The sequence below is a fragment of the Pseudophryne corroboree genome, chromosome 12 (assembly GCF_028390025.1).
Source record: "Pseudophryne corroboree isolate aPseCor3 chromosome 12, aPseCor3.hap2, whole genome shotgun sequence".
Lineage (NCBI taxonomy): Eukaryota > Metazoa > Chordata > Amphibia > Anura > Myobatrachidae > Pseudophryne > Pseudophryne corroboree.
The window spans coordinates 32,741,024-32,757,125 of NC_086455.1; the positions used below are offsets into that span (position 1 = coordinate 32,741,024).

The 16,102-nt window shown below is 42.1% G+C and overlaps 1 protein-coding gene and 1 long non-coding RNA gene across 3 annotated transcripts in view; one reads left to right on the forward strand and one right to left on the reverse strand.

Moving 5' to 3' along the window:
- The window catches only part of LRFN5 (leucine rich repeat and fibronectin type III domain containing 5), a 352,489-nt gene that overhangs the window by 48,034 nt on the left and 288,353 nt on the right, over nt 1-16,102 (forward strand). The gene's annotated exons all lie outside the window — the stretch shown is intronic.
- On the reverse strand, nt 2,055-5,599 carry LOC134979892 (uncharacterized). The gene is made up of 4 exons (XR_010190294.1): nt 5,268-5,599; nt 4,938-4,959; nt 3,278-3,919; nt 2,055-2,139 (listed from the first exon to the last, which is right to left on the reverse strand). It is a non-coding gene; the product is annotated as an uncharacterized LOC134979892 (long non-coding RNA).

Here is a 16,102-nt window from a genome sequence, read left to right on the forward strand (position 1 = left end):
CTATCATACCAGGAATCAATAAAATACAATCAGGCTCAATTTCCCCCATTTGGTACAGTATTTTATTTGGGATCTGACCAAAATAATAGATCAGTGTTTGAGCCAGAATATTTACATAACCTAAAAGGACAGGTGTTGAATGGCAATACACAGCTATAGCAAGCTCAGTTGGACTACAGTATATAAATTGTATTTATTCATATAAATCTACCCGCAATACTGTAATACATTTTTGTTTAAGTAAAATTGATGTATCTATACTTAAAGTAGCTCTATAAAAAAAAATTCATAGTAAGGTAGATTGAATATCTTATATCCAGTTATCTTAATCACCATTATTACTTCCAATATGCAGATATAACGTGTGTGTGTGTATATATATATATATATATATATATATATTTATAACACGTATATCTATTATTTATAATGGAACATAAATTATTTAATAATAATTAATGCAACATGTAATTCTAATCATTAGAGAATGTATTTGTTCGTACATGTGTCGTGCACAGCACCACTGTTTTGCACTATTGTCAGGTACAGTATGGCTACTGTACATATTTCCATATTTGCTATCAAACTGTGATACATGTGCACATTCATGTTTTATTGTGGTTTTGGAATTTGGAATAAAATATATGCCTTGCCAGTGTGAAGGTATTATTACACAGCGTGGCATACTATCACAGTGTCTTTCCCAGTGGGGCAGCACAGATGGTGTAATGGTTAGCATTACTGCCTCACAGGGGTTATAGGTTCAATTCCCACCCTGGCCCTGTGTGGAGTTTGTATATTCTCCCTGTGCTTGCGTGGGTTTCCCTGGGTACTCCGGTTTTCTCACACAATCCAAAAAATACACTAGTAGGTTAATTTGCTCCCAACAAAATTAACCTTATAGTTAAAGTGTGTGCGTCTACATGTGGTAGGAATATAGATCGTGTCAAGGACTGATGTGAATGGCCATATATTCTCTGTAAAGTGCTGCAGAATATGTGTGCGCTATATAAATAACTGGGTATAAATAAATAAAGGGCTTTTTGAACATTCTTTTTATTTCAGATAACTCCTAACACTTAGCAGACATTGGAATTGCATTCATTTCAAATAACAAGTACTGTGTTTTAAGATCCTCTTTCAAATACATTGCTTAACTTTTAATTTGGTGTAAGTTCAAATAGACAACAGTATATAGCCACGTGGAGTGCCATAAACATGATATTTGCACATTTACATACATAAGGCCTAACTCAGACCTTATTGCAGCAGCAAAATTGTTCTCTAATGGGCAAAACCATGGCCCTCATTCCGAGTTGATCGCTAAGTTTTTCGGTCGCACAACATATTCGCAAAGTTGCGTTAATGTAGTAAATATGCGAACCTCCGCCTCCAACGCATTTTTGCACATTCGTACGCAGTATTACACAAAGTGGGCGTACGCCAAATGACATCGCAGTAATGCGAAACCATCGCAGCATTGCGAATCCATCGCAATAACACATACTTAATCGTAAAAATACTAAGTTTTAGTAGATTTACACATTTTACCGTAAAAGTGCACACTTTTAAGGAAAAACGCTCAAAAATGTTTTTTTAAAGCTATTAAGTGAAATTACACCATTCCTTTTAAAGTCAACAAGCCCTTTTCAATAACGAATCCAATTAGTGTAATGATTGATAATGTTCCTAAACAATTAAGTCTGCAAAACAAACCAGATTAACACTTTGTTGCCATAATTGCCCATCAACATGTAAAAGTGTATATATTTTTTTTTTCCCTTTGTTTGTTTTTAAAGGTGTTGTTTGTGAATGAAGGTGTTTACATGTTTCTTAACACAATAATCTCCTGTTTTTTTTGTTAATAATCTAACGTAAGATGTGTGTAATGTTTTTTGCAAACAATTTCTGCCTGCCAATCAGCTGATCCTTTTTTGCATTAATAAACACAACACCCGGTTAACTTTAATCAACTTTTTTTATTTTATTTTTTAAAATAAATCAGTTTTTTTTCTTCTTAAAATAAACAAAATCATGCAAATTTTTGCAAATTTTCAACACAATGCATTAATCCTTGCAGGTGTTGGCGCATGGTGTAAAGAATGCCTCCAAAACTTGTAGGATCTCCAACTGCAACATCTGAAATTAAGATGCAACACAAACATTAATAACTTAATTACATTACTTATTATCCAAGCAAGGCGCAAAGCACACTTAAATGCAGGCATGTCCAAACTGCTGGACTCCAGCTGTTGTGAAACTACATATACCAGCATGCCTTGACACAGTTTTGTGGTCAGGGAATGCCAAAGCTGTGTCAGGGCATGCTGGGATGTGTAGTTTCTCAACAGTTGTAGGGCCGCAGTTTGGACAGGCCTGCTTTAATGGCAAAGTTACTACATCCTGCCTGTTTTATGGTACAATCATTAGCAGAACAACACACAAGCCTGCTCAGCCTTTTTTTAAGATTTTAAAGTGTTCCAGACCATGGGTTACATTTACTACTATGTGAGTTATATTTAAGATGGAACGTTGCCCATAGCAAACAAGCAAAAATATGAATATTATATTGTAGAAGTGGTTCCCAATTTTTAAATTATAATCTTATTGGTTGCTATGGCCGACATCCCATGTTAAAGATAACTACCATCTTCGTCAATGTTACACCATGTTGGCATTCATTCCCATTTGGTTTTTTTTTTTATTTATTTTTTATTTTTTAGGGTGTTGGTCCTGCATCATCACACTGCATATCAACATCTTCAGAAGGACAACATATCCTAGCATGCCCACACTCCATGAAAGCTGCCCTTACTAAATAAGGTCAAACAGGTTTGACTTTATCCAATAATCATTTTGTGAGTGTAACTTTCACACCACAAATCATTGGGTCGTTAGGCTGCCTAACAAAGTGAAGCATGTGATTTGTAAGTGTAAATATTAAGAATACACAGGCACAAGTGTAAAAGAACAACAACATACTAAACTCCACTCAGGTCTAACTGTTTCCCAGAAAACCTAACACATATAAACCCTGTTGTCCTGCCAACCCTGTTGACCTAATGAGTGTCGACCTAGAGTGGACACACAAAACATGGCACACATAAACACTGGACATATAATGACACTCAAATAAATGTAAATGCAACATGTACACCATGAAGAAAAACACAATTAATTTTCCTTGGTACAAGAATTCCAACAGTACAACACTGCATGTTTTGTCATTGTAAGTGTAAGTAGGTAATCATTTTTAACAAAATGTTAAAACACTTACTTTCCTCGGCAACATGAAGACTCCCTGAACTGTCTTCAGGGGCTTCCTCTGCCCATTCACTGGGTGGGGATGGCGGCTGGATGGGGGAAGGCGGCTGGATGGGGGAAGGAGGAGGGATTGGGGAAGGAGGCTGGATGGGGGAAGGAGGCTGGATGGGGGAAGGAGGCTGGATGGGGGAAGGAGGTTGGATTGGGGATGTAATTTCAGAGGGTGGGTCTGATTGAGAGGGCGAGGGGGGCGGTGAAAATGTTAGGCCAATAGAGGGTGAGGGGGGCTGAGAAGGTGAGTTGGAAGTAGAAGGAGAAGGGGTATGGGAAGGAGGAGAAGGGGTCACAGAAAGAGAAGGAGAGGTTGGCTGAGAAGGGGAGTGGAAAGTGGAGTGGGCCTGGGAAGCTGAGGGGGCCTGGGAAGCTGAGGGGGCCTGGGAAGCTGAGGGTGACTGGGAAGCTGAGGTGGATTGTGAAGCTGAGGGTGATTGGGAAGCTGAGGGGGATTGGGAAGCTGAGGGGGAGTGAGAAGGGGAGGGGGAGTGAGAAGGGGAGGGGGAGTGAGAAGGGGAGGGGGACTGGGAAGTGGAGGGGGAGTGAGAAGGGGAAGGGTGCTGAGCTGGTGCATCATGTGGTGCTTGCCGTTGTGGTCGTCCTAGAATGATTGGTAAAATATATTTCAATTTGCATGTTAAATTACAAACTAATCAATTGTAATTTTCACTGTTCGGTTCCATGTAAAAGAAAGTTTTTGTAAGAATTTTTAAAAAATAATTATTCAAACCTCTTCATGTTGCCCACTGCAAACAAAATTATGAAATTTAAAAATTTTGTCGGTCATTCCTGTATCTATTCCATTGAGACATATTGATTTGTCTAGCCAACATCACCAGATCACTATTCAAGCTACCTTATTATATAGACAGCACTGATCAAGTTTTTTGGTACAGTTTCCTGCCTGGTTACTAATTATGTAAAACATGCACTTGTTTAGGGACACTTTGCTACAGTCAGTAATGTTTGCCCTAACCACACACACTGTCCTATTTTTTCAAAATGTTCACTCAGTGTTGTAATTAGCCTACCACTTAGTGAAAATTTGCACTATTTATGCTAATAATCTTATGTAATGTTACTTACTGCGTGCATGCATAGTGCGGATTTGCTGGCGGATCTCCGCCAACAGCTCTGGAGTCCTCCTTCGGAGATCACTCCATCTCCGCTCTAACTGGATGATGGTCCGCCTGCTGCGGACGCGAGACCGCAGCAGGCGACGGACCTCCGCGTAGGCCTCGCGCTTAACACGATTGGGGATGAATCGCCCAACGCGGCCTACGCGGCGGTCCATCACTGCAACCAGGACGCGGAGCTCCCGCCTGGTGAAAGGTGCCGCACGCATCATGGCAATGGCGTTTTCCTTATTTGGGCATATATTTATAATGTCTGTTAGCATGTGATTGGTCCACAATCTATGCTGTCATATGTCATTTATAATAACTTTATTGATCTTTGCAATGCTGTGAAGAGCAGAGTGTTATTTCGCACGAGCGGAACTACGCATTCGCATAAGCAAATTTTAAGCAAAACACAACCATAAAATTTAAAACAAAAAAACACAGACACAGACACACACACAGTTTTAGATCAATTTATAAACATATCTGAGTACTCACCTCAGTTTGTGTGGTCTTTCAGCTGGACATTCACAAAGTGGGCAACATTCAGTTTCATTTGTTTGTGTTTTTGTTTAAATAATCATGATGTTAGAATAGTAAAAAAATAAGGACACTATTTAGCAACATCACAGTATTGTTTGACACAAAATTAAATTGTCAGCTTAACGTGTTATTGTTTTTTGAAGATTAAAAAAAAAACAGATTCAAACACACAAAAAGCATTACACAATGACCTTACAATAGCAAACACAATTTCTACATTTAAATACAAAATGATGCATACTGTGCTTTTATTTGGGTAACAATAGAGTAAAAAAAACACTATACCTGAAAAATTCAGCAACAATGCTTGCCCTGACTTGGCTCCCCCTCCTTGTAACACTCCCCCCACCGAAGTGTCGGACAACCCCTGGCTCCTCATCAGGCAATTCCTCTGTCTGAGGAAGCTCTACGCTACTCCTTACCGCGATATTGTGGAGTATAGCGCACAGGACCACTATTTTACTTGCCATCTCCGGCGAATACATGATGTCGCCACCGACATCGTGGAGCACACGAAACCGCCCTTTAAGGACCCCAATTGTGCGCTCCACCAGCTGCCTAGTGGCAGTAAGCGCGGAGTTAAATGCCGTCTTTGGTCCTGGCCTGGGATTACGGTAAGGAGTCATGAGCCAGGGGGTGCAAGGATATCCACGGTCTCCTGTTTGAGGGAAAAAAAAAATTAGAAATAGTCAATTTTGAAAAATATACAAAATTTTGAACAAAATATGTGCAACAACTCACCCAATAACCACATGTCTGCTCGTTGACTTGATCTTAATCTGTGCCATATCCCTGATTGTCTAATGACATACGCATCATGGGAACTTCCAGTAAACTTTGCGTTCAGGGAAAGGATCTGGAGGGATGGCCCACAAACAACCATTACATTCAGAGAATGAAACAGTTTCCTGTTTCTATAAATTTCTTCATTATGTTTTGGTGGCTGAATAGCTACATGTGTGCCATCCACAACCCCAATAACATGTGGGAAACGACTACCACCTTCCGCAAATTGCCGCTTCACCACATCTAGGGCACCAACATCCAAAGGCATAGCAATAAATTGCTTCACACGCTTGAGGAAAGCCTGGCAGACACGCCGCAGGACCTTACTGAACTGGCCCTGCGACATGCCAATCAGGTCTCCAACCACATGCTGGTAAGACCCTGTTGCCAAAAAATGTAACACAGCAAGGAATTGTGTCAATGGTGGTATTGCTGTAGGATACCGAATTTCAGACTCCAGATCACTCTCTATTATGGAGAGAGTGTCTAGGATTAGATGTGGTGGCAGCCTGTATCTACGTACAACCACATCATCTGGCATCCCAAAAAGTAGGACACGGGGTCGGAAAATTGGTGGCCTAGCACGCCTCCGTTGCCTTGGTTGATGAGGAGCCGGTTGTGGTTGTGGGGCTGGCGGTTGGGGTGGGAGTGCTGGCGTGGGTTGGGGAGGTAGGGCTTCTGCTGCGATAAATATAGACATCACACACTTTTATAAAAACAAAAACAAAAAATTGAATAAGACAAAAACAAAGTCCAAAAAATATGCAAACAAAAAATTATTACAAAAAGGGTGTGTCAACTTACTGCAGGAGCGTAAGACATTTTTTCTGGGTTCAATTCAGGACCAAAAAGAATATTATAAAAAAAAAAAAAAAAAATTTATAATGAAAGCTACATATGTTAAATTGTAATTGTTAAAAATACTATTATTTAAAAAAACAGAACATCAAACACATCACAAACAACTACTACAAAATTAAGAATAATTGGTTAAAAAAATTTAAATTAAAAAAATAAAAAGTTAGCCCTTTAGTAGCTAGCCCAGCCAAGAACAACACTACTTTGCTGATCAATCCCGGTACAAAACATAACATTTATTATCAAGATGGAAAACAAACATAATCAAAACACTTTGAACAAACACAAACAGGCACCAACACAGGCCCAGGGAACTTACCTGATCCAAAATAAAGAAAGGAACTCTTTGTGTTATACAGCACACCAAATAAACAAAATCAACTAGGGTTACGTCACCCAAAAAAAAACTCCTACAAGAGAGCAAATATGACAGTCAAAAACAACATACAGACCAATAAACAAAACAGGCACCAACACAGGCCCAGGGAACTTACCTGATCCAAAATAAAGAAAGGAACTCTTTGTGTTATACAGCACACCAAATAAACAAAATCAACTAGGGTTACGTCACCCAAAAAAAAACTCCTACAAGAGAGCAAATATGACAGTCAAAAACAACATACAGACCAATAAACAAAACAGGCACCAACACAGGCCCAGGGAACTTACCTGATCCAAAATAAAGAAAGGAACTCTTTGTGTTATACAGCACACCAAATAAACAAAATCAACTAGGGTTACGTCACCCAAAAAAAAACTCCTACAAGAGAGCAAATATGACAGTCAAAAACAACATACAGACCAATAAACAAAACAGGCACCAACACAGGCCCAGGGAACTTACCTGATCCAAAATAAAGAAAGGAACTCTTTGTGTTATACAGCACACCAAATAAACAAAATCAACTAGGGTTACGTCACCCAAAAAAAAACTCCTACAAGAGAACAAATATGACAGTCAAAAACAACATACAGACCAATAAACAAAACAGGCACCAACACAGGCCCAGGGAACTTACCTGATCCAAAATAAAGAAAGGAACTCTTTGTGTTATATAGCACACCAAAGAAACAAAATCAACTAGGGTTACGTCTCCCAAAAAAAATCTCCTACAAGAGAACAAAAATGTCAGTAAAAGCAATGAAGCACAGGTTTATTTGCAAAAATGGACTAGCTAAATATATATGTGTAAAAAAGAATAACAAACAATCAACATAAAATAAACACTTTGAAATAAAAAAATGAACAACAAGACGAATTCCAGAATACTCACAAACGAAAAATCGCAGACAAAATGCTACACTGACTATATTCTAAACGCAAACAAAAGGACAAATGTATGCTTGACAATTACTCACTCTGAAAATTCCTATAGCACCTTCACGCACAAGCCAACAAACTCAAGTGAAACTCCAAACTACCTACACTCACAGCGTGCAAAGTAGGCCCTTAAATAAGCAGTGCAATCATTAATCAGATTAACAGTGTACACCTGTGTGAATTAACGCTACGCACGTAGGTATATAAGCACACACCTCGGCGTACACACGTCATCACAAACATGGCTTCTCGTGAGCAAATCGCAGCAGAGATGGACCGCATTGCAGAGCAGGAGATGGCATTGCGGAAAAGACGCCTAGATTGCCAAAGGCGCATGTTGGAATCCGCCTCTGCGGATGTTGAAGAGGCAGGACCTAGTACTCTGCAAATGTCTGCTTCTGAACCACAACAATTGACTGGGGATACCCTGCCACACACACAAAGTGACCAAACTGAGGGAGAATTGGCTTTAGCCACACAAACACAACAGACAGAAGCTGCTAGTGAGGAGGAAGATGGTGATGACCAACAAGAAGAAACCTCACAGGCTACCTCCAGACGGAAGAAAAGACAGCCTGCATTCACTAAGAGGGAGTTGCGTGTCTTGGTCACGCAGGCCATGTCCAAAATCCATAGAGGGCCAAAAAACATGGGGGCTGCTTCAAAAGAACGAATCTGGAGAGACATCACAAAATCTGTGAATGAAGTTGGCTCTGTCGTCAGAACATCACAGGAAGTGAGACGACGGTAAGTGCATATTGACAGTCCTTTTTCTGTGCTAAGTTGACTAAAAAATGTAGTTACATGTGATGTTATGTCTAGCAAACACAAGCAGAACACGTGTTCTATATATTAGCTTAGACAAATAATAAGACTCTACTTTGTCCCTCTTTCACAATACATATGTAGGTGGGCCGACTTCAAATCCCGCCTGAAGGCAAAGAGGGCTGCGGAGTGGAATGCCTCAAGGGCTACAGGTGGAGGAGCACCTGTCGCTGTGGAGTATACTGACTTGGAGGAGATGGCGATGCCCTGTGTCAGTTATGAGGAGGGCCAAGGGGTGTCTCATATGGACACGGACCTGCCTGAGATCCTGACGGGACATGACTTGGAAGGTAAGTTTACACATTTAGTTGTCTGTAATTTTGACAGTATTTATAATAATAAACTAATTTTGTATCCTACTTTTTTCCCACACATTCTTCTATTTGCTTGCCACAAAACACAGCACAGGGGGGTGATCCGTTTGAGTCACAGGACGGTTATGTGGTTGAGGCTGAGGTGGAGGGACCTAGTGAGTCTGGCAGTGTGGGCCAACAAATCCCACCTCTGCAGGTTCCTACTGGCCCCCCCACCCAACCCTCTGCTATCCCGGAGATCCTGCTTGAAATCGCTAGGTATGGTGAGAGCCTAAATCGGTTTCAAGACGGGGTCATCCGGGAGGTAAGCCAGATAGCTGTCCGGCTCACTGAGCACCGAACCTGTGTTGAGCAAGGTGTTGCTCAACTCTGCCAAGGTCTGGCAGAGATCAGGCAGGGCCAAGAACAACTTGCCTCCTCATTCCAAACCCTTGCAAATAACATCTTGCAAGGGCTCCAGGCCATCGCTGTCTCCCTTGCCCACAGTGGCAGAGAGCCACCCACATCGGCTCCCTCCCCTGCCCCTGCCCAGGAAGAACAGCCCACTGGGCAGGCCCAACGAAGGTCGCTCCGCAGACCTTCCAAAGAAGAACAGCCTCAGGCGGGGAGAAAAAGAAGAAAATGATGTCTCTCCAGATGGGCAGCACCCATGTTTTTGATGTTGCCTCTATGTATTTTTGGAGTTGGCTTGTGTGACCAGAATGGATAACTCCCTCTTAGTGAAATGTATTCTTTCTGTTTGGATGTATTGTAGCCTGTGAGTTTATGTGTATAAACACCAGAGCCATCTTCCTCTTACTAGTGTGCTATGTATTGTTGTGTTTGTGTGGTGGATCCTAATTCTTTCTCATTTGGTTTAAAATGTGTGTGTGGCAGGGTGTGGCAGGGTGTGTCATGTTTTATTTATGCTTTAAAAATATACTTTTGTCAGAAGCAGAATTTTGCAGAGTACTGAGTTCTGCTATCTAATGATTGTCAGTGCCATCTGCTTGCTGCTTGGTCCATCTCTGCCTGTGCGACTCACGTGAAGCCATGTTTAAATGTTGTGAAATATTATTATAGTAATAAAAAATATATTTAAAAAATTTGAGCAGTTTCTTCAAGGTAATGCAGTTCCAGAAAGATTAGGTCAGCATATAGACACTTGTAGACCAATCTGCTAATTCTCCTTAAAAACTGAAAATAAAAACAAAAAAAAGGTATGCTTTGCACCACACTTTAATGTCCATATTAAGTAAACAGACACGACGCATTTTATAAATATCTATGGTCAACAGGACATCATTTCAAACATTGTCAGATATTATAATCAAATATTATTGTGACTTTTAAGACTAAATTAAAGTGTATGCTGCATTATGTGGGTGTTGGTTTATTTGTAAAAAATGTTGCAGATTTCAAACACTTTCACAAATATTTTCACTTGCTTGTATTTGGGAGTCTTACACACATTAAAACAAGTTTTACAAATGCTTACACAACAAATTCAACAAAAATCACACCCTTATTTGGCAGTGTGTGAGATTTATATGTGAGTAGAATAAACATGTAATGTGTGTTCAGACAATTGCTGGTTGGTAACTTTCATCTGCTCATTAATTAACAAGTAATTGGACATCAGATGAATGTGATATCCAATTAACTGCTAATTACTGCATACACACTTGTACCAGTACTTCACAAATGTAGAGTAACTGCAGACCTACTCGGGTGCTGCGTGAATGTTGCTACGGTTTCCTATGTTAGTTTTAACAGCGACAATGTTTATTTGCGAAAAACACGCCCATTGCGAGTTGCATACTCCCACACTGTACGCCCACTTTCACGCCCATGTCGGAGCATTGCGAAGTCTCGCCTCCGCCACGCCCACGCCACTCCTCGTTTTCGTTTGCCAGTTACGGCTTTTTTTTTTCTGAGTAATTTTGCCCAGTTGTCGTACGTATGTACTCGCGCATGCGTAATCACGCATTTGCGCATGCGCAGATACTTACATTTCGTACATTTGCGTTGCGAAGACTCTTAGCGATCAACTCGGAATGAGGGCCCATGTGCACTGCTGGTGGGGCAGATATAACATGTGCAGAGAGAGTTAGATTTGGGTGGGGTGTGTCAGAGCTGGCTCTAGGCATATGCAAACTAGGCAAATGCCTAGGGCATTTGGAATGCTTAGGGGCACAAGCAGCTTATGCTGATTAAAATTAAATGCAGCATGCCCGTATTCTGTGTGTGACTGTGGCTGTATCTGCATATGAAATGCTATGTTCAGTGTATTCCTGGAAATCAATGTAACATAGAATTTTGTATTCAGATTCAGATACAGTTGCACACAGAATATAGGCATGCCGCATATAATTTTAATCAACAGAAGCTGTTTGTACATCCTAGTCACATAGCAATGCAAATAATATGCATTTTCAGCAAAAGAGCTGCCAGCCGACTCACGCCAGGCATTTCCTGCTGCATAGAGTATTGAGGCAAGATGTATGAGGACACATTTGTATTCAAGCAGAGGCAGAGGTCACAGTGTTAGCGGCCATGTGAGTGCTGTGTTTGGGTGGGTTGGTTGTGCAATAGTGTTCTGTATATATGTAAGGGGCATTATGTGTGTCAAGTGTATTATTTCCTAACTAATGTATGGCATGTAAGTGAGGGACATTATGTGTGTAAGGGCATTAATAAAGGTTCGCATAATGTGTAAGGTGCATTATGTTTATAAGGACATTAATAATGTGTGTCATATGTGTAAGGGTCATTACTGTGTGGTATTATGTGTATAAAGGCATTACTAATGTGTGGCATTATGTATAAGGTGCTCTACTATGTGGTGTAATGTACAGTATAGAAAGGGCACTACTGTGTGCTTTAATGTAAATAAAGAGCAATGTGGTGTGATGTAATGTGAATAAGGAGCAGTTCAGTGTGATATAATGTGAATAAGGGGCACTACTGTGAGGAGTAACGCATATAAGGTAAAGTTGTACTACTGTGTGATGTAATGTGAATAAGGGACACTATTGCATGATAAAATGTGAATAATGTTTCACTACTGTGTGGAGTAATTTGAATTGGGGGTACTTTTGTGTGGCCATGCCCATTCCCAGCAAGAACACGCCCTTTTTTGGGCTGTGCGCCGAATGTGCGCACTGTTCCTATTTAAAATATAAGGGTAGAAGCACCAAAATGAGGACTGCTATGGATGAGTGGGTGATGGTGCTGGGAAAGGGGCGCAGGGTCAGAGGCGGAACTGGTGGTGGTGCTAGAGGGCACCAGCCAAAATCTTGCATATCGCATCATATTGGTTAGGGCCGGCTCTGGGTTGTGTTCAAACTGAAATCTAAATTGCAGTGTAAAAATAAAGCAGCCAGTATTTACCTTGCACAGAAACAAAATAACCCACCCAAATCTAACTCCCTCTGTATGTGTTATATCTGCCCCCCCCTGCAGTGCACATGGTTTTGCCCATTAGAGAAAGATTTTGCTGTACAATCAGTTTTGAATTAGGCCCATAGTCATGTAGAACCCCACATTCAGGGGTATTGCCAGAACTTTGTGGGCCCCATAGCAACATTTTGAAGAGACCCCTGTCCAAATAATTCTAGAGAGACACCTCTCCGCAGCAATATTTAATTTTATGTAGAGACAAGCGGTTTGGATTTACTCAGTTCTTTTCACCAGACTAGCGCAAGTTTGTATTTTTCTTATTAGATATCCAAAACATGTGAGAGCTGGATAGCCAGTTAAATGTCATTTTTGAGATACAAACATAACCGATTAATTCCAAACTGCTCATCTTTAGTTGTATGCCCCGTAGTGGTGCCGTAGTTCATTTTCTGAACAGTAGTAGTACCTTAATGTCATGCCATATAGCAGTGCCCTAGTTTATTTTATGAACCATAGTAAGTAGTGCCCTAGTACACATTATTTCACATTGTAGTGCTGCCAGTACATATTATGCAACACAGTATCCCCAATTCACATTATGAAATACAGTGTCCACAGTTCATATTATGGCACACAATAGTGCCTCCACTCCACACTGTGCCACATCATAGTGCCCCAGTTCATATAACAGATGCTCATCATGGCTACATCTAGTTGTTGCTGCGACCCTGTGAACATCTTGCGTGCATCTTGCGTGCGTGCATTTTAGATGCACCCACGCCCCATATAAAGTACAGTATATGGGGCAGCAAAAGGTGCAGCTTAATGTGGCTAGGCACGAGCGCGTTTAGCTGCACCGGGAGTGTATACATTATGAGCATGGCTGCATCTGTATGTAACATAATGCCCACCAGTTCATTTTATACCACATTACAATCAGCAGGTGCAATGGCATAACTAGATATATTATATGCCCCAAGGCAAAAGTTTGTAAGGGCCTCTATCAGGTGTGCATCAAGAAAGGAGGAGGCAAGTGGGCAGACTCTGTCTGGGCCCCCACCTCTCTAGCCAGCAGTGTTGAAGACTCTGGGCACTAGGGTCACTAGGGGACCCCAGCACTGTCCCAAAGGCTAGTACCCATGGGCAGATCTCCAGTAAAATGGCATGGCGGATGTTTCCCCAGTGATTTTCTTACTGAGCATTTGTGAAACACCAGGAAAATGGCCGCTGCACCATTTTCCATGTGATTTCTGGAGCGCTGCTGCTGCCAACTTGGGACTTTGGAGGGTAAGTATTGAAAAAAATGGGTGCAGGGTGTGTTGTGTGGCCCCCTCTGGACACCAGGGGCCCATGTGCACTGCACAAACTGCACCCATTATAAATATGCCAGTGGCCTCTATGTGTCTATAGTACCAATGGTGAATAATGTACATAACACATGTAACTTTGACATGGAAGGTGCGCCAGTCTCAGCTCTTGGCCCCATAGCAGCTGCACTCATTGTTCCTATAGTATGATAGCGACAGCCATACCCAAATATCCTGCAAGGTTGAACAAACTACTCTGGAGCAATGAAACAATTTAGACACATTCAGTGTCAGACTGGGGCATGTAGGGCCCACCAGGGGTAAGCAGTGTTAGGGGCCCATGTTTAGGGGTGTGGCCAGTCTCTAGAAGGAGTGTGCCCAGCCCCCACATCGGTTTGCCTAATCATTTTGCATGGGTTGGTAAATATATATTATTATTATTATTATTATTATCCTTTATTTATATGGCGCCACAAGGGTTCCGCAGCGCCCGATTACAGAGTACAAATGCACATAAAAAATAGGAAAACAGTGACTTACAGTTGAATACAATATAGGACAAGTACAGGGCAGCTAAGCATAACTACACCAGTAAACATAGAGATAAGTTCCAGGTGGTCAAAAAACTGTGGGATCTGGGCGGTTGAGGATTATTAAAGTAAGAAAAGTATAAGCACATGAGGGAAGAGGGCCCTACTCGTGAGAGCTTACATTCTAAGGGGAGGGGTAGACAGACAGGGATGACACAGATGGGGTACATAGAGAGCGTGGAACAGAGGGTTATGTTGAGATTTGGCTACGTTTGGTAAAGAAATGGGTCTTAAGAGCCCGTTTGAAGTTTTGTAGAGAGGTGGAGAGTCTGAGGGGGAGAGGTAAAGAATTCCAGAGAAATGGAGCAGCACGTGAAAAATCTTGGAGATAGGAGTGGGAGGAAGTAATCAGAAGACAGGAGAGACGGCGTGCATTAGCAGAGCGAAGAGGACGGGTGGGAGAGTAAAGGGAGATAAGGTCAGAGATGTAGATGGGAGAGGAGTGGGTGAGTGCTTTGTAAGTGAGTGTGAGAAGTTTGAATTGGATTCTGAAAGGGAAGGGAAGCCAGTGGAGGGCCTGTAGGAGGGGGGAGGTAGACGTAGTGCGTTTGGTGAGGAAGATGAGCCGGGCAGCAGCATTGAGGATAGATTGGAGTGGAGAGAGGTGATTGTCAGGGAGGCCAGTTAAGAGGAGATTACAGTAGTCCAGTCTGGAAATAATCAGTGAGTGAATAATGATGGTGGCATCCTGTGTGAGAAAAGGTCTGATTCTAGAAATGTTTTTGAGATGAAAATGACAGGTTTGTGAGAGGTGCTGAATGTGTGGTTTGAAGGAGAGGGAGGAGTCAAGGATTACGCCAAGACAGCGTACTTGGGGGCTAGGGGAGATAGTTGTGCCATCAATGGATAATGAGATTGTGGGAGGTGAGGCTGTGCGGGAGGGTGGGAAGATGATCAGCTCAGTCTTAGACATGTTGAGTTTAAGAAAGCGCTGAGACATCCAGGAAGAGATAGCAGAAAGACAGTTTGAGGTACGAGTGAGGAGAGCCGTGGAGAGATCAGGGGAGGAGAGGTAGATTTGAGTGTCATCAGCATAGAGGTGATATTGGAAGTTAAAAGAACTAATGAGTTCACCTAAAGAGGACGTATAGAGAGAGAAAAGGAGAGGACCAAGAACAGAGCCTTGGGGGACACCAACAGTTAGTGGAAGTGGGGGGGAGGTAGCATCATGAGAGGAGACAGAGAAGGAACGATCAGAGAGGTAGGAGGACAGCCAGGAGAGGGCAGTATCACGCAGACCAAGAGAGTGAAGGATTTGCAGAAGGAGAGGATGGTCCACAGTGTCAAAAGCAGCAGAGAGGTCAAGAAGAATAAGCAGAGAGTAGTGGCCCTTAGATTTGGCTGCATGGAGGTCATTGCAGACTTTTGTGAGGGCAGTTTCAGTGGAGTGGAGAGAACGGAAACCAGACTGGAATGGGTCAAGCAGTGAGTGAGAGGAAAGAAAGGCAGTGAGGCGATTATAGACAATACGCTCAAGAAGTTTGGAGGCAAAGGGGAGGAGAGAGATGGGTCGATAGTTGGAGAGAGTGTTAGGATCAAGGGTAGGTTTTTTAAGAATAGGGGAGACAAGAGCATGCTTGAAGGCAGAGGGGACAGTGCCTGATGAAAGGGAGAGATTGAGAAGGTGGGCAAGATGGGAACAGGCAGAAGGGGAGAGGTAACGGAGGAGGTGGGAGGGGATAGGGTCGAGCGGGGAGGTTGTGGGGGGGGAGGAACGGATGAGGGCCATGACTTCCTC